The sequence below is a fragment of the Symphalangus syndactylus genome, chromosome 10 (genome assembly GCF_028878055.3).
Source record: "Symphalangus syndactylus isolate Jambi chromosome 10, NHGRI_mSymSyn1-v2.1_pri, whole genome shotgun sequence".
Classification (NCBI taxonomy): Eukaryota; Metazoa; Chordata; class Mammalia; order Primates; family Hylobatidae; genus Symphalangus; species Symphalangus syndactylus.
In genome coordinates, this window is record NC_072432.2 from 82,837,426 (window position 1) to 82,861,346 (window position 23,921).

Consider the following 23,921-nt stretch of genomic DNA (forward strand, 5'->3'; position numbering starts at 1 on the left):
ATGGCATCATCTTGGCTCGCTGCAACCTCTCCCTCCCAGGTTCAAGCAATTCTCATGCCTCAGCCTCCTGAGTAACTGGGACTACAGATGCATGCCACACACCTGGCTAATTTTTGTATTTTTAGTAGACACGGGGTTTCACCATGTTGGCAAGGCTGGTCTCGAACTCCTTAAGTGATGCACATCCTTAAGTGATCCACCCGCTTCGGCCTCCTGAAGTACTGGGATTACAGGCGTGAGCTACCACACCCAGCCCATTATGGTTTAATATTGAGATAGGTATTCGGATGAGGGTGGAGGAAATGAGATATAAAGAAATGAAGGAAAATAGCACTGACTCCAAGGAGGTGGTCACTTAGTAGGGGATATGATGTATTTACCAAAAATTATAAGCCAGGTGGAAAATGTTAACCTCTCTCTCTCTCTCTCTGTGTGTGTGTGTGTGTGTGTGTGTGTGAGAGAGAGAGAGAGGCTAGACAGATATAAATGAGCTGCTGTAGGAGTCTGGAGGGAAAAAAATAAAACACTCACCTCCGGGAACAGGAGGTATCAGAGAATAAACTGGGTTGGTGTAGAATTTATCCTTTAAGGACAGCTAAGCCATTGACCAGAAGAGATGGAGAAGAGAAGATGGGCGTTTGGAATTGGCAGCATCAGGGTGGGCAATCTCATCTATCACAGGCCCTCCCCAACTCAAGCACTAAGTAGTTCCTAGATGGGCCAAGCATGTCAAGCCTTGGTAAACTATGTCCTTGTCTCCTAATTCTCAAGTTCTATATATTAGACCAATAATTATTAGAAATTGGGGTTCCAGTTCTATAATAGTAAAATATCAAAATTTACCACAAAGAAATGAAAATAGAATGACATAGATTTTTGAAAATACATATACATATCCAAGTCCTTAATATAAAATTTAAGTTCTGTTTTAAATGCTCCTTTTGGGGGATGTTTTCCTGCATGGAATGAACTTTCTGAGGCTTCTTAAAATATGTGCCCAGTGAAGTTTAGACTAAGGATGCTTTTTCCTTTTCCTGGTAAATCTTCCAGTCATAGGATAGCCTTCTTCATCGTTCCTTGGACCTCTGAACTTCAGTTCAGAATTAGTCATTTATTAGGCTGGGCGCAGTGGCTCACGCCTGTAATCCCAGCACTTTGGGAGGCCGAGGCAGGTGGATCACAAGGTCAGGAGATCGAGACCATCCTGGCTAACATGGTGAAAACCCGTCTCTACTAAAAATACAAAAAAAAATTAGCCGGGCGAGGTGGCGGGCGCCTGTAGTCCCAGCTACTCAGGAGGCTGAGCCAGGAGAATGGCATGAACCCCTGGGGTCAGAGCCTGCAGTGAGCCGAAATCACGCCACTGCACTCCAGCCTGGGTGACAGCGAGACTCCGTCTCAAAAAAAAAAAAAAAAAAAAAAAAGAATTAGTCATTTATTTCAAGAAGCTTAATACTTAATCTGTGTGCATGTATGTAAACAACAGACTATGCTTTAACGGTAACGGAGGACATTTTCCATGCTGACTTTAGCTTTCTGTTTGGTGTCAATTTTCGGTTTCCGTGGGAGCAGAAACTGTCTTGCTGTTTGTTCTTTGTGAGCCTAGAGTCCGGAGTAGTGCCTTATCTGTGGGAGGCATTCAGTGTGTGTCTGTTGAAATGATGAAAGGATCATGGGAATGAAATCTTGGCTTCACTTGGGCCAATTTAGAAGAAAAAAAATTTATTTATTTTAATAAGGAAAAAGAAGATTAAAATGGACATTGTAGGGGTAATAAATTCAATAGCTTTTTTTTATTGTTTGTTTGGTTGGTTGGTTGCGGGTATTTTTTGGCTTTATCCCCTAGAAGTACTAAGACGATCGTTTGCTGGAAGAGAAGCCTGTACTGTCCGTAGGCTTGATCCAAAGCTGCTGGTAAATCAAGCATTCATTTTTCTAAAGTTACATAAATGAAAGAAAGGACAGGATTTAGAGGATCCAAGGGCCTCTCTTAAGAAACATGTTCACATAAATGTGACCTGTGGAGATTGTGTGCCCCCCTCGAGTGTCTGGCAAACACCTTCTCATCTTTCAAGACAGCTCGAATGACACCTCTGGGAGGCCCGCAGGCTCCCTGTGGCAGTTGTTTATGCTGCCCTTTATGTTCCCAGCACTCTGTGCAAAACTCTCTCAAATATCACTAATCACACTTCACCTGGTTATCTGTTTACATATCTGAATTCAATTTGATAAAGTTCAATTCCCATTGCAATGCCCTAAGTATTTGCTAGGGCAATGCTAGATTCAAAGGTTCAATGGCAAATTCAAAGGCTCTGGTTTTTTTTTTTTTTTTTCTTGGATAGTGTCTTGCTCTGTTGCCCAGGCTGGAGTGCAGTGGCATGATCATGGCTCACTGCAGGCTCAACCCTCTAAGCTCAAGCCATCCTCCCACTTCAGTCTCCCTGTGAGTAGCTGGGACTGTAGGGGTGCACCATCATGCCTGGCTAATTTTCTAAAAATTTGTGGTTAGAGATGAGGTCTCCCTATGTTGCTCAGGCTAGTCTTGAACTCTTGGGCCCATGCAATCTTCCCGCCATGGCCTCCCAAAGTGCTGGGATTACAAGCATGGGCCACCGTGCCTGGCCCCCTGGCTTTTAGAGGCTACTTCCTATCATGGAGGACAGACAAGATACAACTACTTACAGTTCTCTGTTAAGAGCAGGAGAACCTGAGGCTGCAGAGAGGTGACAGGAAGGAGGAAGGGACCATGAACTCCTGAACAGTATGCTTACTTCATATCCTCACCCCTCAGCACAATGTCTGGCATGTAGAAAGTTCCATGCATGTTAACGGAGGGAGGGAAGAGGAAATGAATCAACAAAATGCCCCTACCCCATCCCCATCTCTCTGCTATTGCTTCTCAAACTAGTTACTCTAAAGTTGGTGTTTTCAAGCTCCTGGAAGAGATATCTTAGAGCCCAGAGTTGATGATTCAGTCCTCCCTAGCATATAGTACAGTATACAACAATCACATTTGATGGAGACAAGTCATCGTTTGTCCTGTGTTTAACTGTAGTCCCATGGCACCTGTCCATAAACACTACACTCCCAGGAAGTCTACAGGAAAGAGACTTGCAGACAGGTTGCATTTGCTGAACCACTAGCACTACACCAACCTAATTCTTAAGTTCTGTGTTATTAGACCAAGAGCTCTTCTACCATCACAAAAGGATTTAACTAGAATTTCGGTTCCTTCAGAACCTCATTTGCCATCCAGTTTCCCATTTCTCTGCCAGCTTCATCTGTGCCACCCATCTTGGGTTACGTCTGGCAGATGGAGAGAGGAATCTCATTTCAAGCCTCTGCTGTCTGCATCCCAGAGCCCTCCCGGAGCAGCCTCTGTTTCACCAAGGACAGAAGAAGGGAGGGATGGGTGTGATCAGCCTCCCCAAGAGATGACAGTGTAAAGTATTCTTCAAATTTTCATCTTCAACGGCTAGTATCATTTAACTCCCTTGGGAGAGACTGCTTTGTTGCCTAGGCTAGCAATATAATCTCCAGCTATCCCGATGCCAAAATATCAATTACAGGTTCATCTGGATGATGGGATAAACTGGAGTTCAGACCACTAGAACAATGACATTAGTCAGGGGTGGGGAGATAGGGTGCCCAAGGGGTTTGAGCCCCATGGTGGAAGTGAAATAAGGGGAAGTCAAATTCTCCATATCCTTGCAGATTAAGTAGCTAAATTCTAAACTGCTATCTGTCTCATGAAGAGAAGTCCACCAGCAACTAAAGTGAAGCAGGTGTTCTGAAGGGGTTTTCTTTTTGGAGGTCCTAATTAGAAAGACAATATTCCCATAGCACCCCAGCTCTCCTAGCAAAATGACAGGAGAAGATTGAAAAAATAAATGATTGGTAATAACAATTAAGCATTTTACCAGTCACAAAACATCACAGATTGTACAATTTCACTTATATAAAATATCTAGAAAAGGTAAATTCATAGAGACAGAAAGATTGGTGGTTGCCAGTGGCTGAGGTGAGGGGGAAATGGGGAATAACTGCTTAATGGGTACAGTGTTTTATTTTGGGGTGATGAAAATGTTTTGGAAAGAGACAGAGGTGATGGTTGCAAAACAGTCTGAATATACTAAATGCCACTGAAGGCCGGGTGCGCTGGCTCACGCCTGTAATCCCAGCACTTTGGGAGGCCGAGGCGGGCGGATCACGAGGTCAGGAGATCGAGACCATCCTGGCTAACACAGTGAAACCCCATCTCTACTAAAAATACAAAAACATTTGCCGGGCGTGGTGGCGGGTGCCTGTGGTCCCAGCTACTCGGGAGGCTGAGGCAGGAGAATGGCGTGAACCCAGGAGGCGGAGCTTCCAGTGAACCAAGATCGTGCCACTGCACTCCAGCCTGGGCGACTAAGCAAGACTCCGTCTCAAAAAATAAAAATAAAATAAATAAATAAACTAAATGCCACTGAATTGTTCACTTTAAAATGTTTAATTTCATGCTATGTGAATTTCACCTGAATATTTTTAAAAGTGTTATAATTAAAGGGCTAATTATTTCTCATTGCTCAACAATCTACCACTATTGGGGAAAAAGGAGGATCTTGTTTCCATTCCATAGTGATAAGAGGGATTAAATAAGTCTTTAAATTCTAGTATCAGTCATCTTTGGGGCTTTCCTGTGAAAAGCCAAGTACTTACCCGAATGTTGGTAGCAGAGAAGTAATTCAAACCAATGACCCCAGATTTGCCTGGCCCATGTGGTCTAACTTCACAATCAACAGCTGCAGGAGTAGCAAGAGCAGCAACTATTTATCTGCAGCTACGAAATGCCAGCTAGATAACCAAAAGGCAGTGAAGGAGACCTGTGTTAACTAGACTCTAGAACCCTAGCCAGACCTGTGCGACGGAGATATGTCCCAGGGAGTGGCATCTGGTGGCGGTGACATCAGACAAAGACTAAGGGTTGTTTTAATTCACTAGAATATGATGACCTTGCTGTTTCCACACACTTCCAGGACAAAGAAAATAAATGTTGGCCAGGCGTGGTGGCTCACGCCTATAAACCCAGCACTTTGGGAGGCTGAGATGGGTGGATCACCTGAGGCCAGGAATTTGAGACCAATCTGGCCAACATGGTGAAACCCCATCCCTACTAAAAGTACAAAAATTAACTGGGCATGGTGGCACATGCCTGTAGTCCCAGCTACTCAGGAGGCTGAGGCACGAGAATCACTTGAACCTGGGAGGCGGGGGTTGCAGTGAGCTGAGGTCGCGCCACTGCACTCCAGCCTGGGCGACAGAGCGAGACTCTGTCTTGGGGGAAAAAAAAGAAAGAAACGTCAACAGACAGCAGGAGGATCTTTAGATGAGAGGCAGCTTTTTTTCCCCTTCTTTATACTACGATGAAGATCCAAAGCAATCTGCTGTTAAGTGCAAAGAGAAGCACAAAAGCTTAGAGGGAATAAAAACACATTTAGAACAACGGTTAAAAAAAGGACCTTGAAAGGAAACTACAAGGCTATGTAAACAAAAACATGGCTGAATGCAAACAGGAAAAGCAGATGCGGGCTGTTCAGGCTCACATGACACCTTCCCCTTTCACTTCCACATGGCACGGGCAGAACCATGGACAAACAGGCCCCCGAAGCCCTCACCAACCAACCTCCAAACCACTCACCTTGCCTCATGCTCTAGTTCGTGAATCTTCCCAGTTTGAGGTCAGATATGGTTTTCCTACTATGGCTTTGTCTCACCTCCCAGACTTAACACAACACTTAGCTTTGAGCACTTGCTTTCCTTGACCACGATTTAGACATTTCTCTAGCATGACCGCCAGTGGTCGCTTCTTCTACCTTCAGCCTAACTCAGGATGTCCCACTACACCATGTGCCTGTGCAGGCATGGAAGAGTGCTCAGCTCTGTTTTGGTGTAGCCTTCCTTTTCTCGGGTGCAGTCCCTCAAGACCATCATGCCTAAAATAAGGCTCTAGAGTTGACTGCAGTGATGCGGCTGCAGGCCCAGGAACACAAATGGCTAGACAGCTGCATGTTTAGAGGGAACCTTTAAACATAATGAAAAGCCAAAATATATTCAAGGCTTTCAAAATCCCCTAATTCATATTTTATTTTATTTTTATTTATTTTTATTTTATTTTATTTTATTTTATTTATTTTATTTTATTTTTTGAGACGGAGTGTCACTCCTGTAGCCCAGGCTGGAGTGCAACGGTGCAATCTTGGCTCACCGCAACCTCCGCTTCCCAGGTTCAAGCGATTCTCCTGCCTCAGCCTCCCGAGTAGCTGGGATTACGGGCATGCGCCACCACTCCTGGCTAATTTTTGTATTTTTGGTAGAGACGGGGTTTCTCCATGTTGATCAGGCTGGTCTCGAACTCCTAACCTCAGGTGATCCGCCCTCCTTGGCCTCCCAAAGTACTGAGATCACAGGCATGAGCCACCGCACCTGGCCAAAATCCCCTAATTCTATTGCAAGAAACCAGCGGACTCGGGGAGCCACACACACACACACACACACACACACACACACACATCTTTTTTTTTTTTCTATGTTGTATGAGAAAAAAATCATTGAATTCCATCACAAAATGTTCTACATATGTTTTTAAAATTACAGTATTACTTCCCTGGAAAACTTCCTAAAAGAGGAAAAAAGCGTCGATTTCCTAAGTCTGCCATGCTAGAAGGAGGAATGGCTTCTGATAGGAAAGCTGAGGTAGAACATCAGTTGTGAGCTCTCTTGGAGTTAAGCAATTTGGACATGTGTGCAACTCCTACCCTGGGTCAGGGCAGTGTCTTGTCAGCTCCAGCCTGATATCATGGCCCTGGTAGCACATAAGCAGCATGGTAAAATCACACTGACGACCCTCCCCACCTCAGCCTCCCGAGTGGCTGGGACTGCAGATAGCTAGGACATGCCTGGCCTGGACCTGGCTGTTTTTTTTGTTTCTTTGTTGTTGTTGTGTGTTTTGGAATTGTTCTGCTTTTTTTGTTTGCTTGTTTTTGAGACAAACTGGGTCTCACTCTGTCACCCAGGCTGGGGTGCAGTGGTAAAATCTCAGCTCACTGCAGCTTCAACCTCCCCGGCTCCAGTGATCCTCCCACCTCAGCCTTTTGGGTAGCTGGGATCACAGGCACACAGCTAATTTTCTGTGATTTTTATAGAGACAGGATTTTGCCATGTTGCCCAGGCTGGTTTCGAACTCTTCGGCTCAAGTGATTCGCCTGCCTCAGCCTCCCAAAGTGCTGGGATTACAGGTGTGAGCCATCGTGTCAAGCCCACCTGGCTGTTTTGATTACTGACTCTGATCTTGGGCAAGTTATTTGAGTTTTCTGAGCCTGTTTCTCTACTTATAAGATGGGAATAGTAATATCTATTACTTATTATTTAAGGTAGCTGTGATGGTTTGAATTGTATCCCCCAAAAAGTAAGCTGAAGTCCTGACCCCGCAGTACCACTGAATTTGACCTTATTTGGAAGTAGGGCTGTTGCAGATGTAATCAGTTTAAGATGAGGTCACATTGAAGTAGGGTGGGTCCTTAGTCCAATATATCTGGTGTCCTTATAAGAAGAGAGAAGACAGCCATGTGCAGACACAGACACACAGCGAGAATGCCAGATGATGACAGAGGCAGAGACTGGAGGGATGCAGCTGCAGCCCAGGAACGCTGAGGATTGCCAACAACCACCAGAAGCCAGGAAGAGCCAAGGAAGGTTTCCCTTTGATGTGTCTCAAAGGGAGCATGGCCCTGGCTTGATTTTAGACTTCTAGCCTACAGACCTGTGAAACAATACGCTTCCGTTGTTTTAAGCTCTGTTTGCCTAATTTTTTATGGCAGTCCTAGCAAATTAATATGGTGCTAGAGGCCTACTGTATGTATTTTGTGTGTGTGCTGGGTGGAGGGAGTAAGTGTACTTTAACTGCAGAGGAAACAGAATAAATCAAGTAGACAGGAAGAAAACAAGGCAACCTATCTTATGCATCTAAACCAAGAAGTGTCATCACTTCCTGTGGATTTGACCCTCCCACTCACTCTGCTCCAGCACTGGCTCCTGGCTGTGGCTGGAACACCCCAGCTGCATTCCCTCCTTAGGGCCTTTGCACCCACTGCTTCCTCTACCTGGAACAGGCCCAGGGCCAACTCCTAACTTCCTGCCTTTCTTCAATGAGGCTCCTTCTGCAATTTGCACTCCCACCCCACTAAGCAACCTCTCTTGCTCTACTTTACTTTTTCTTTTCTCCATGTTCTCAGTGGATTCTAATATCCTAGTAATGTGTTTATTATATGCATTATTTATCATCTCCATCCACGCTAGAACATTAAGCTCCATGCACTGATGTGAACAAACATCAGAAATAGTACCTAGTTCACTGTAGGTGCTTAAGAAAAAATTTTCTAAAAATCCATCATTCATTTTCAAATGACCACTTTAATTATTACAGAAGCCGTATGTGTTCACTGTAAAAAATTCGAAAAAAATTAAAAGCTTCAAACTCCCAACATCTAATAAAACCTCTCAAATTACAAGAAATCAGACTGACTTTTATCTTCTTTAAGTGACACTCCCTAAGGGGTGCTGACAATCCAGGAGGAATCTCATGGTAGAGGTAACATTCATCTTACAAAGCTTGGTATGTGAATTTAATGAAATAAAGTAACCAAATACTCAATACAATGCTTATCATAGCAACTAAGACAACTAATGAGTAGTTTTTATTAACAGGTAGCTATCGTAATAGGTCACTGTTGATAGGTAGTTGTCATAACAACTAATAGGTAGTTGTTATTTTATTTCCTTTGATCTCATATTTAACTTCCATCCCTTCCCACAACTTACAAAAAGTAAGTGGCAGATATCTGCAGCCAAAAGAATGATATGATGCTATTTATTTATTTATTTATTTATTTTGAGATGGAGTCTTGCACTGTCACCCAGGCTGGAGTGCAGTGGCGAGATCTCGGCTCACTGCAACCTCTCCCTCCCAGGTTCAAGCGATTCTCCTGCCTCAGCCTCCCGAGTGGCTGGGATTACAGGCGCCCGCCACCATGCCCAGCTGTTTTTGTATTTTTAGCAGAGATGGGGTTTCACCATGTTGGCCAGGCTGGTCTTGAACTCCTGACCTTGTGATTCACCCACCTCGGCCTCCCAAAGTGCTGAGATTACAGACGTGAGCCAATGTGCCCGGCTGATATGATGTTATTTTTACAGGGGAGGCAGATGAGGAATGCCTCCCACTCCCAGCACTCAGAAGACAAAGTTCCCCAAATTCACAGGACCAAGCTCTATGGCTCAAAAGCACCATGAGACGCAAGGCCACTATTTCCATTGAATTTTCTAATAGCAAGAAAACAATGAACAATGATAACCATTTTTTTTTTTTTTTTTTTGAGACAGAGTCTCACTCTATTGCCCAGGCTGGAGTGCAGTGGCACAATCTTGGCTCACTGCAACTTCTGCCTCCTAAGTTCAAGCGATTCTCCTGCCTCAGCCTCTTGAGTAGCTGGGACTACAGGTGCCCACCAACGCACCTGACTGACTTTTGTATTTTTAGTAGAGATGGGTTTCAGCATGTCAGCCAGGCTGGTCTCGAACTCCTGACCTCAAGTGATCCGCCCGCCTCAGCCTCCTAAAGTGCTGGGATTACAGGTGTGAGCCACTGCAACCGGGTGATAACCACATTTTTGTATTACATGTCCTCTCCCATTTACAAAACCTTTTCCCATGAAACTTTCTTTTATAGATGAAATAACTGGAGTTCAGAGAATTTAAGTCACTTGTCCAAGTTGACTCAGCTGGTAAGTAGAAGAGTTGGGAATGCAATCTAGGATTAGAAGATCACTGATGACAAGGATCACTTGTCCTGATATTCAGTGAAATACATACTATTCCTAGAATCCCACTTACAACAAATGAAACATTCCTTAGCATTTTTTCCATAAGCTACTTTCCTCTCCATACTCTACGTAAAAGACTTACCTATCTTAATAGCCACAGGTCCTTTTCTTGTTGGAGAACTCTCCACCAAAATTTTCTCCTTGCAAAACGGAAACTTCACCTTCAGCCGTAAATGTCAGGAAACGGGGTACATTGCTGAGAAAGCCTGGGAATCGCTGCTCTTGTAAGCTGTTGAGAAAAAAACCAAACATCAAGAACTTTATGTCTTCAATCCTCTCTTGGGGAGCCTTCAAAATGAATCTCTTTTCCAATCCTTGGCAGAAGTTAGCACAAAAGAGGTTTCTTCCCCCTCCATGAGGCTTCCAATTAGGTTTACTAATATTCGATTTGCACTGTTTAGCCAAAATTTACTATAGAGCTTTAAAAGCATTTATTATTAACTTTCCACCTTTTGAGAGGACTAAAAGAATCACGTCCCTGAATACTGAGACTTCCATATGCTTACACATAGGATTCCACATATATTCTTCATGCAGTTTAACTAAAATTCAAGAAGCTAGAAGACACAAATCCAATTTAGCAGACTTGAAGGCAGTAATCATTAGGTCATTTCCTAGTGAAGGCACCTTTTTACTCTAATACAAATCACAGAGTTAACTAGGTTAATGAGCTCCCTGTGGGTAGAGAGCGCACAATCCCTTCTAAAGCTGCCTGAATGAAAACCAGGATGTAATGAATGTAGATTTTAGCTGGAATGGAGGTAGAAAATGTCCAAGAAACAACCTCAGATTAACACAGGCCCTTTGCAAAGTCCTGTGAAACAAGACAACATTCTGGGGCAACAATACAGGATGAAGTCACTCCAAATCTCAGGATGGACAAGGGTGTCAAGCCCTGATGGGGGTTGGCTTGCAAGGGCTTAGAGAAGAATTCTCAGTTCTGGCTATGAGGGACTAGCTTCTAGCAGACCAATTTCTCATTGAATACAACTAGAACACTTGGACAAAAGTTATTTTTAAAATCTGTTTAAAGGCTTTGGAGGACTACCAAGACAGCCAGGACATGAGAGGCCACGATCTTAAGGGAGAAGGGAAATAAAATTGAGGCAAGTCAGACATTTTGTACCACTTTTCCTTTTGAGACACCTACTGGTTTTTTAGGAGGCAGAGGGCGAAACCTACTGAGAAACCTAGCAGAAAGTGGCTATTTAGAGGAACATAAAATGAATGGACCTTTTGTCCAACTTACAGGCTGAGGAGATCCCAGAGAGAAGGGAAATGCAAAGAAATGAGCTCAACATTCTGCCTCGGTTTAACTTTGTAAGAAACTGTGAAACATTTTTCAGAAGTGGTTGTATCACTTTGCACTCCCATCAGTAATATATGAGAGTTCTAGTTTACACAATCTCATCAACATTTGGCATTGGCACCTTAGAGAACTAGAAAAGCAAGAACAAACCAAACCCAAAATTAGTAGATGGAGAGAAATAATAAAGATCAGAGCATAAACAAATAGCATTGAGACAATAAACCACCAAAGATTAACGAAATAAAAAGTTGGCTTTTTTAAAAGATAAAAAAATTTGACAAACCTTTACCTAAGCTAAGAAACAAAGAGAGAAGACTCAAAAAAATAAAATCAGAGACAGAAAAGAAGGCATTACAACTGGTACCATGGAAATAAAAAGGCTCATTAGAGACTATTATGAACAATTGTACAACAATAAATTGGAAAACCTAGATGAAATGGTTACTCTCCTACATCCATGCAACCTACCAAGACTGAACAAATAGAGAATCTGAACAGACAAATAAAAAGTAACAAGATTGAAGTAGCAATAAAAAGTCTCTCATTAGGGAAAGCCCAGAACCTGATGGCTTCACTGAATTTTACCAAGCATTTAAAGAAAAACTAACACCAATTCTACTCAAACTGTTTCAACAAATTGGAAAGAAGGGAATACTTCCACACTTATTTTACAAGGGCATCATTACCCTCATACCAAAACCAAAGACATAAAAAAGATGCAAAAATCCTCAACAAAATACCATCAAACCGCAGTCAACATCACATTGAAATGATCATTTACCATGATCAGGTGGGATTCACCCCAGGGATGCAAAAATGGTTCAACATACACAAATCATCACATTAACAGAATAAAAGACAAAAACCATATGATGATTTCAATAGATGCCTCCTAAAAAGCATTCAGTGAAATTCAACATTGCTTTATCATAAAAATCCTCAAGAAACTGGGTATAAAAGGAACATACCTCAAGACAATAAAGGCCGTATATGACAAACTCAAACCAAAAGATAGCATCACACTGAACAGGGGAAATTGAAAGCCTTTCCTCTAAGCTCTAGAACAAGACAGGGATGCCCAGTTTCACCACTTTTATTCAACATAGTACTGGAAGTCCTAGATAGAGCAATTAGACAAGAAAAGGAAATAAAGGGCATCCAAATTGCAAAGGAAGAAGTCAAACTGTACTTGTTTGCAGATGACATTATCTTACATTTAGAAAAACCTAAAGGCTCTTAAAAGAAAAAAACTGTTAGAACTGATAAATTCAGTAAGGTTGCAGAATACAAAATTATCACACAAAAATCAGTAGTATTTCTATATGCCAACAGTTAGCAATCTGGAAAAGAAATCTAGAAAGTAATCTCATTTACAAAACCTACAAAAAGAATACCTAGGAATAAATTTAACCAAAGAATTAAAAGATCTCTACAATGAAAACTATAAAACACTGATGAAAGAAATTGTGCCAGGCTCGGTGGCTCATGCCTGTAATACCAGCACTTTGGGAGGCTGAGGCGGGTGGATCACAAGGTCAGGAGATCGAGACCATCCTGGCTAACGCAGTGAAACCCCATCTCTCCTAAACATATAAAAACAAAAAAATTAGCCGGGCATGGTAGTGGGCGCCTGTAGTCCCAGCTACTCAGGAGGCTGAGGAGGGAGAATGGTGTGAACCTGGGAGGTGGAGCTTGCAGTCAGCGGAGATTGCACCACTGTGCTCCAGTCTGGGTGACAGAGTGAGTCTCCATCTCAAAAAAAAAAAAAAAAGAAAGAAAGGAAATTGGAAGGATATTCCATGCTCATAGTTTGAAAGAATTAATATTGTTAAATGCCCATACTACTTTATGTGATCTATAGATTCAATGCAATCCCTATCAAAATGCCAATGACATTCTTCAGAGAAATAGAAAATGCAAGGCTAAAATTCGTATGGAACCACAAAAGACCCTGAATAGCTAAAGAAAACTAAGCAAAAGGAACAAAGCTGGAGTCATCACACTACCTTATTTCAAAATATACTACAAAGCTATAATATCTAAAACAGCATGGTACTGGTTTAAAAATAGACACATAGACCAATGGAACAGAATAGACAACCCAGAAATGAATTCACACTTTTATAACCAAATAATTTTCAACAAAGGCACCAAGAACACACACTGGGAAGAAAACAGTCTCTTCAATAAATGATGCTGGGAAAACTGGATATCCATATACAGACTAAAACCAGACCTCTATATCTCACCATATACAAACATTAAATAAAAATGAATTGAAGATTAAATGTAAGACCTGAATCTATGAAACTACTACAAGAAAACATTGGGGAAACGCTTCAGGACATTGGCCTGGACAAAGTTATTGAGTAAGACCTCAAAGGCACAGGCAACCAAAGCAAAAATTAACAATTGGGATTACATTGAGCTAAAAATCTTCTGCATAGCGAGGAAAACAACAAACGAAGAGACAACCCACAAAATGTGAGAAAACATTTGCAAACTATCCATCTGACGAGGGATTAATAACCAGAATATATAAAGAACTCTAACAACTCAACAGCTAAAAACAAATAATTTGATTTTAAAATGGCAACAGAGGATACCCTGTGTGTGTAGCCTGATGTGATTATTATGTATTGCATGCCTGAAGCAAAATATCTCATGTAATTCATAACTACATACTCACAAAAATTTAAAAAATTTAAAAAAATTAAAAAACAGAACTTCTGCTAGAAAAACTGAATTAAAATGGCAAAAGACATCCAAGTGACAAGTAGGTATATGAAAAAATGCTCAATATCATTAATCATCAGGGAAATGCAAATCAAAAACCACAGTGAGATATTATCTCACACCAGTTAAAATTGCTATTAACAAAAAGATAGGAAGTAACGTATGCTGGCAAGGATGCAGAGAAAGGAGAATATTTGTACACTGTTGGTGGGAATGTAAATTAGTACAACCACTATGGACATCAGTATGGAGCTTCCTCAAAAAACTAAGAAGAGAACTACCATAGGATCCAGCAATCTCACTGCTGCATATGTTAATATATCCAAAAGAACATTAGTGTATCCTCAAGAAACTGTATGTTATGGTTTGGCTCTGTGTCCCCACCCAAATCTCATGTTAAATTGTCATCCCCACCTGTCAGGGGAGGGGCCTGGTGAGAGGTGACTGGATCATGGGGATAGATTTCTTCCCCTTCACCTTCTGTCATGATTGTAAATTTCCTGAGGCCTCCCAATCATGCTTCCTGTTAAGCCTGTGGAACTGTGAGTCTATTAAACCTCTTTTCTTCATAAATTACCTAGTCTCAGGTAGTTCTTTATATCAGTGTGAAAACAGACTAATACACTGTACTCCCATGTTTATTGAAGCACTATTCACACAATAGCCAAGATACAGAATTAACCTAAGTGTCCATCAACAGATGAATGCATAAAGAATATGTGTTATATATACACACAATGGAATATTATTTAGCCATAAAAAATGAAATCCTGTCATTTGCAGCAACATGGATGGAACTAGACATTAGGTTAAGTGAAATATGCCAGAAACAGAGAGGCAAATATCACATTCTCACTTACATGTGGGATTTAAAAAACTGATCTCATGTTCCTAGAGAGTAGAATGATAGTTACCAGAGGCTAAGAAGGGAAGCAGGGAGAGGGGGATGACGAGGAGTTGAATAATGGGTACAAAAATACAGTTAGATAGAATCAGTGTTCAGTAGCATAATAGGGCAACTTAGTTAACAATATTTATTGTGCATATCAAAATAGCTGGAGGACAGGATTTGAAATGCTCCCAACACAAAGAACTGATAAAGGTCTGAGGTGATGGATGTGCCAGTTACCCTGAATTTGATCATTACACATTACATGCTTGTATCAAAATATCCCATGTACCCCATAAATATGTGCAACTGTTATGTATCCATTAAAAATTTAAAAATCAAAAAAAGAAGCATGCTTTTAAAAAAAATGGTGTTGCCAGACTTCAGTTTGAACCATTCCAGTGTGACTCCTACAACTCAGTAACAAACAACCCAATTTATTTAATGGACAAAGGATTTGCATAAATATTTCTCCAAAGAAGATACATCAATTCCAAATTAGTGCATGACAAGTTGCTCAACGTCACTCATCATTAGGGAAATACAAATCAAAAGTACGATGAGATACCACCTCATACCCACTAGGATGGCCATTATCAAAGATACAGAAAATAACAAGTGTTGGTGAGGATGCAGAAAAATTGAAGCCCTTCTTGTACCCTGTTGGTAGGAATGTAAAACGTACAGTGGACACAAAAAACAGTATGGTGTCTCTAAAAACATTTAAAATAAAATGACCACATTATCTAGCAATTCCACTTCTGGGCATATATGCAAAAGAAGTGACACCAAATAAATTTTTACCAATTATTACAAATAAATTTTAACAAGTGGGCAAATTGACAAATACAGAATCCATAAATAATGAGCTTTGACTGTATGTCTATGTATGGTTTCAAGTCCGAAATCTAGTTTTCCTTTCTTCAGTTTCTTCTCATTTAGACAAAATAGGCCTGATGAAGCTCTAAACATATTTAATATAGTGAGGTGTCATCTAAAATGAAGTGGCTTCATGGAAACCCATTTGCTGATGAGAAAGCAACTTACAACTTGTTCTGTTGAACACTCATATTTGGAGTTCAACACTCATCTCTATTCATTTCCTTTCTCATATCCTCAGGGATAACTTTACAGAACACCTGAAATGTTAACAATCTGTAATTCAAGAATGAATGTATCTGGGCACTTTTTCAAATACAGGAACAAAATCAGCAAGAATGAGGCAATGTATGTTTTGAAGGAGAAGGAAGAGCAATGTGATCCTCAGTGAACTCAGAGCATGTATACTCAAAGGTAAACTTCTTTGACTTTTTCCATTTGCTATGGTTGTGTACAGGACGTTTCACAGCTCCTGCGATCTATGGGGTCACCCTAAAAAACAAGTGCTAAGAGAAAGTTGCCTGCATTTCAAATTTTCAGTCTAACAGTCAGAAAGGCTGGGTGTTGGCCGGGCGCGGTGGCTCACGCCTGTAATCCCAACACTTTGGGAGGCCGAGGCGGGCGGATCACCTGAGGTTGAGAGTTTCAGACCAGCCTGACCAACACAGAGAAACCTCGTGTCTACTAAAAATACAAAATTAGGCCGGGCACAGTGGCTCATGCCCGTAATCCCAGCACTTTGGGAGGCTGAGGTGGGCAGATCATGAGGTCAGGAGATCGAGACCATCCTGGCCAACATGGTGAAACCCTGTCTCTACTAAAAATACAAAAATTAGCTGGGCATGGTGGCACGCACCTGTAGTCCCAGATGCTCAGGAGGCTGAGGCAGGAGAATCGCTTGAACCCAGGAGGCAGAGGTTGCAGTGAGCCGAGATCACGCCACTGCACTCCAGCCTGGTGACAGAGCAAGATGCTGTCTCAAAAAAAAAAATTAGCTGGGCATGGTGGCACATGCCTGTAATCCCAGCTACTCAGGAGGCTGAGGCAGGAGAGTTGCTTGAACCCAGGAGGCAGGGGTTGCGGCGAGCCAAGATTATGCCATGGCACAACAGTCTGGGCAACAAGAGCAAAACTCTGTCTCAAAAAAAAAGGCCGGGTGCGGTGGCTCAAGCCTGTAATCCTAGCACTTTGGGAGGCCGAGGCGGGCGGATCACGAGGTCAGGAGATCGAGACCATCCTGGCTAACACGGTGAAACCCCGTCTGTACTAAAAATACAAAAAAAAAAATTAGCCGGGCGTGGTGGCGGGCGCCTGTAGTCCCAGCTACTCGGGAGGCTGAGGCAGGAGAATGGCGTGAACCCGGGAGGCGGAGCTTGCAGTGAGCCGAGATCGCGCCACTGCACTCCAGCCTGGGCGACAGAGCGAGACTTCATCTCAAAAAAAAAAAAAAAAAAAAAAGAAAGGCTGCGTGTTAGAACCACATCTCCAAGATTCATTTACTTCTGCAAGTCATGATGCCTGTGACCTGGCACTTGAGAACAGATTGTAACAGAGAAAATACAGCTGAATTACTCAGAAGATTTCTACCCAGCAGCGGTAACTGTGCTGCTTGCTGTTTCCCGCCAGGCAGAATTAGGTTCCCATCAAGATGGCTTCAGTTTTTCAGGCAAATACAACGTGGTCACTTTGAGCAGTGTCTTCTCAGCCCATTCTCAGTAGCAATTGGCAAAAGAAGCAGTTTTAGTGGACAGTAGGACCTAAATAGTGATACTATCTTCCTTTTATTCCTCTGCGACTCCCCACCTAACAGAAGGGTACTGCAGGAATGATCTAAACTTTGGGACAGGAGACCCATTTCCAGCCTTGGCTAGATTTAAAGTTATACTGTAAAGTTGAAAAAAAAAAAAAAAACCCTCAAAAGATACCTCCACGCACCAGCAGGAGTACAGAAATTCTGTTCCTCCGTCTCCTGCCTTCCCCAGCCTCTTCCCCAACAGAACTTCTGGGAACATGCAGGTTCAACAGACCTTAAAGCTGTGTGTTTGGAGCTATAAAGGTGGAAAATCTGAAACCACGAGCACATGGAAACATCTTCACAGGTGCCTTACCCACAGGACAGAGGCAGGCATATGGTTGAAATTCCGCACCACCACCCCTAGGTCTTATAATTTTCTACTATTTGTCTGCACAGGGAACATTTCTTAGCTAAGCTACAATGTTGGTAGTCTGTAAGCTTACCACTATTCATTATTATTTATCTTCCTCCTTTTGCTGTGAAACTTCAGTGGCAAATTGTCCACACTTGTTATCTCCACCATCTCAGCATTGTTCACTCCTTTACCCCCCACCTCCCTCTTGATCTGATCATTCTACTCAAATTGCACTTTTCAAAGTCACCAATAACCTGTGAATCCCAAAATAAAAACCGTTGCTCAATTTGCATTTGTCTTGACACCCACCAGTCTCTGATCTACGGCCCGCCCAATCTATGATGCTGTTAACTGGACAACACTACTTGAAATTGTTGCTTTAGTTTCTTTGATACTGTGTCTTCCTGGTTGTTTTAACACTCTACATACTCTTTTGCTCCTCCACTGATAAATATTCACAGTAAGTATCTGTTCCTCATCAGCTATAATGACCACAGTCTTTCTTTTTTTTTAAATTATACTTTAAGTTCTAGGGTACATGTGCACAACATGCAGGTTTGTTACATATGTATACATGTGCAGTGTTGTTGTGCTGCACCCATTAACTCGTCATATAATGATCATGGTCTTTCTAAGACTATCTCTGTCATTCTGCTTTTTCATTCTCTGTCATTTTCCATGCCTGATTAGTTTTTTAAAAATCTTATTTGTTTCTTTCTTTGAATGTCCCTTTAATCTGTTATCTCTGTCACCACCATGACCCAGAATCCCACCTACTCATGCCTGACTTGCTGCAACATCCTATTATTTAGTTTGTCTGTCTCTGTTGAACCCTAAACATTACTGCCAGATTAATTCAGCAAATTCTCCTTGCGTTAAATTACTCCCTATTTACAAAATACATGATGACTCCCCATTATTCACATAGTAGTTTTTTACGAGATAGGGTCTCATTCTGCTGCTAGGTCTGGAGTGCAGGGGCACAACCACAGATCCCTGTAACCTCGAGCTCCTGGGCTCAAGCGATCCTCCCACCTCAGCCTCAAGCTGGGACTACTACAGGCACACACCACCATGCCTGGCTAATTTTTAATTTTTTGTAGAGATAGGGTCTCACTATGTTGTCAAGGCTAGTCTCAAACTCCTGGCCTCAAGCAACCCTCCCTTCTCTCCCTCCCCAAGTGCTGAGATTACAGGTGCAAACCACTGCACCCAGTCTATTCACAGAATAAATGTCTGAGTCTGCCATTCAAGTTCCCCCACAATCCAGCCCCTCTTTACCTAGCCAAGATTTTCTATACCCAATACCAAAAGTATAGAAAATGACTATACCAAAAGTATCCAAAATGATACCTAGATCTCTAAGCCTCCCTATTTTCAATGAGCAGCACAGAGAACTCTTGGTTTTTCCCTGGACCTTTCACTTAACATTGCCACTACCACTGCGATTCATGGTTCCCACTCCCAACAGGGCAACTGAACATGTATCATCCCTTCAAAGAACCTGCACTCTTCAGAATACCTACTCTTCAGAGCTAAGTGGATTCTACCAGGATTACTCCAGTCAAACCAGAAGGCATGAGACAGGCAGGGAGTGGCAAGCCAAGAAATGAAGGGTCCTCTGTGTTTGTGATGTTGGCATTCGAATGTTATTCCATTACAGGGGATGGAGCAGGAAGAGGAGGAAGGAAAAAGGAGGGTTTTTGTTGTTGTTGTTGTTGTTGTTGTTGTTGTTCTGCTACTCAGTGAAAGTACAAACAGAACCTAAGTACCATAAACTGAACTCATTCAATTCTTCTCAGTAAAGTAGCTCACCAGATAAATATCCCTGCTGGTTGTTTGAATTACAGATGAGTAAAATGATCTGCTTCTTTATTTTCAACTTCTCAAAGGCAACTGTTCACAAGCGCATCTTAGGAAACAAACTCATCTCCCTGATACTTGGCTGCAGAACAAACGGCTAAAGATTAACAGTACTCTTAATGGGCCAGTCGTGGTACCTGTAATCTCAGCACTTTGGGATGCCAAGGCAGGTGAATGGCTTGAGCTCAGGAGTTCGAGACCAGCCTGAGCAACATGGCAAAACCCCGTCTCTACAAAAAAATACAAAAATTAGTTGGCTGTGGTGGTGTGCACCTATAGTCCCAGCTACTTGGGAGGCTGCGGTGGGAAGATTGCTTGAGCCTAGGAGGTAGAGGTGCCATCAGCCAAGATAGCACCACTGCACTCCAGCCTGGGTGACAGAGCCAGACCCTGTCTCAAAACAAAACCAATACTCTTAAAGGAAACTCTAAAGTTCAGGCACGAAAAGATAGGCCTGGCATGGGTTCATGAACCTGTTCTCCAGGCATGGGAGGTAAATGGACCACCAAGGAGCCTTTCCTTTTGACAGTGCTATTCCCCGAGCTAATGCTGGAAACTCAAGGTTCCTGATTAGATGATAAAAATTATTTATACTTTAAATATGATGCTTGTTCCCAAAACTGTAACCATATGGCCTTCCATATGGAACTCTCTTGAATTTCCATTCTCATATTTTCATTTCCTCTCAATCAGCTCATTCCTAGTCTCCTTTGTTGGGATTTCAGAATATAGTAGAGATTCTTCCCTGATTTAGCTACAAAGAAACAACTTACTCCCTATTTGTTTGTTCTCTGGCAGTGGGAACAGATTTCCAGTGATCCCTCCACACCTCAGCCCCTAATGAATCTTACCCACTTCAGGAATGCCTTTGTAGTGAGCCCCATCAACATAGGTAGTCTGTAACCTTAAATAATTTGACTTGTTTAATATATTGGTTTGTGAAGTTTGTTGCTGAACTACTGATGACTTTTTTCTATGGAAGCTATGTGATAAATGGCCATTAGGTTCTCAGGCTAGCTCTCATGCCCATTCATCTACTCATCCATAGTATCACAGCAGTAGTATGATGGGGGAAAATCTTTCTGCATTCCTGAATCCCCTTGACCTAAAGGTAAGAAAGGAATGAATGGTTCCAATTTCTTTGTGTCTTTGTGTCTTTCTAGGGATCCTCTGCATATACAACTATAGTTTAATATATATAAATTTATATTATATATGTAGTTATATAGTTATATATAACTACATATATAGTTGAATATGCAACTAATATTATATATATCCATCAGTGGATAAAAAGATAAATAACATGACATATGTATGTGAATACTGTTAAGCCTTTTTTTTTTTTAATGAGACTCATTTTATGAGACCAGCATAATCCTAATACCAAAAACAAAGACATTGTAAGAAAGCTAGAGAGCAATATTCCTTATGGACATAAATGCAAGCATTAAGTTAAAAATTAGTAATTTGAATTCTGCAATATGGTAAAAGGATAATATATTATGTTCAAGTGGTGCTTATCCCAGGAATGCAAGGTCGGTTCATAATCAGTGTAATTTACAATATTAACAGACAAAAAGAAGAAAAAAAATCTTAAAGAGATGCAGAAAAAACATTTAACAAAAAACAACATCCTTTTCTAATAAAAATGATTTAAAAACTGGGAATACAAAACAGTTTCCTCACCCTGATAAAGAGCATCTATGAAAAACTTACAGCTAACATCCTACTTGATAAAAGGCTAAATGATCTCCTCTCAAGATTGGCAACATGGCAGAAGTGTCTACACTCTCCACTTCTCTTTAACATTGTAGTGGAGGTCATAGTGAAACAGACAAGAAAGAGAAATAAAAGTGACAGAGATTGGAAAGGAAGAAGTAAAACCATCTTTATACACAGACAACATGATAATCTATGTAGAAAATCCTGAGGAATCTATCAAAGGTAACCAGAAGTAATATGTGAGTTTTCCAAGGTTTTAGGATACCAAGTCAATAAATAAAATTAACTGATTTATGTCATTTAGCATAATTTCCTCAAGGTTCATCCATGTTGTGTATTGCAGGATTGCCCTCTCTTTTAAGGCTGAATAATATTACTGTGTATACATATGTCACATTTTTTAAGTCCATTCATCTGTTGGTGGATATTTAGGTTGTTTCCACATATTGGCTTTGTGAGTGGTCTATTCAGCCTTCAAAAAGAGGGAAATCCTATCATTTGCAACAACTTGAATGAAATTACAGGACATTATGTTAAATGAAATAAGCTAGTCACAGAAAGACAAATACCACGTATTAATGCTTATATGTGGAATCTAACATGATCCAAATCATAGAAGCAGAGAGCAGAATGGTGGTTACCAGAAGCTGGGGAGAGGAGCTAACAAGGAGATCCTGGTCAAAGGGTACAAAGTTTCAGTTAGACTGGAAGAATAAATGGTATTTGAGATGATGATATGTTAATTAGCTTGATTCAATCATGCCACATTGTGTATATATATATATATCATAGCACCACTTTATAGTCCATACTATATACAATTATAATTTGTCAATATCCAGTTTAATAAATTAGATATACACTGTCCTACACATTTCTGTTTTCTCTTAAAATAACTTGGAGATCTGTTGCATATCAGTACAATGTGGATCTGTCACGTGCTTTTTAATAGCTCTATAAATATAACACAGCTTTTTTGAAAAAAATGAAATAACATATTTATTGATAATTTCATAAATAGTATAATAAAGGTAAACTTAAAATTTCCTTTTCTCATTATAAAAGTAGTAAATAACAATCACAAAAGAAAAATCAAGAAGTCAAAAATATTACCCACAATCCTACTAAAACTTTGTCAGTGCAGTTTTTTCAAGACTGTGTTCTTAGAGTCTGGTGGATGGACATTCACACCAGAATCACCTCAGGTGCCTGTCAGATGCGCAGATTTCAGAGCACTGTCCCATACTTATTAAGTCAGAATTTCTGAGTATGGTGCTTTATTTAGTATTGTAAGATTCACAGATGAAGTTTGAAAACTGTAGCTGAAGGCCCTTTTCTCTGCCTTAAAAAGTTTTCATTATATTTTATATGCAATGTTGCATTCTTCCTTTAAAAAAATTTTTACAGCTAATGTTTTGTATTTTTCCATGCTACTAAATTGTCCTTGCTGCTACTATCATTTTAATTGCCTATGTAATACTCCTTTTTTTTTTTTTTTTTTTTTTTGAGACGGAGTCTCCCTCTGTCGCCCAGGCTGGAGTGCAGTGGTGCAATCTTGGCTCACTGCAAGCTCCGCCTCCCAGGTTCACACCATTCTCCTGCCTCTGCCTCTCTGAGTAGCTGGGACTACAGGCGCTCGCCACCATGCCCGGCTAATTTTTTGGATTTTTAGTAGAGACGGGGTTTCACCGTGGTCTCGATCTCCTGACCTCGCGATCCGCCTGCCTCGGCCTCCCGAAGTGCTGGGATTACAAGCGTGAGCTACCAAGCCCGGCCTGTGTAATACTCCATTAAATGGTTTTTTTTTTTTTTTTTTTTGGAGACAGAGTGTCTCTCTGTCTCACCCAGGCTAGAGTGCAGTGGTGTGGCTCACTGCAAGCTCCGCTTCCTAGGTTTAAGCGATTCTCATGCCTCAGCCTCCCGAGTTGCTGGGATTACAGGCACGCACCACCACACCCGGCTAATTTTGTATTTTTAGTAGAATCAGGGTTTCACCATATTGGGCAGGCTGGTCTTGAACTCCTGACCTCAGGTGATCCACCCACCTCGGCATCCCAAAATGCTGGGATTACAGGTTTAAGCCACCATACCCAGCCAAATGAGTATTTCTTAATTTACTTATCTGTTCATCTGTTGCTGGACATTTAGGATCTTTCCATTGTATTCATTTTTTAAAATTCCACTGCAACAAATATCTTTGCTGCATATAACTTTTTCCGTATTTTGGACTACTTCCAAAAGATAAAATCATATAAGTGAAAAAATTGGGTTAAAAGAAATAAATATGGTTAAGGCTCAGAATGCAAACTGCCTTCCAAACTATATTAACTTATATTTCCAGCTGGGTACAGTGGCTCACACCTGTAATCTGGGAGGCTAAGAAGGGAAGATCGCTTGAGGATGGGAGTTCAAGACCAGCCTGGGAAACATAAAAAAAACTCATCTCTACAAAA

General features: G+C 41.3%; 1 protein-coding gene across 3 annotated transcripts in view; it reads right to left on the bottom strand.

Moving 5' to 3' along the window:
• Positions 1-23,921, bottom strand: part of CRACD (capping protein inhibiting regulator of actin dynamics) — a 299,860-nt gene that overhangs the window by 157,975 nt on the left and 117,964 nt on the right. For all 3 annotated transcript variants that reach the window (XM_055294598.2, XM_055294594.2, XM_055294597.2), the window contains exon 2: positions 10,000-10,146. The gene's annotated coding sequence lies outside the window, so the exon portion shown is untranslated. The remainder of the gene's footprint in view (positions 1-9,999; positions 10,147-23,921) is intronic.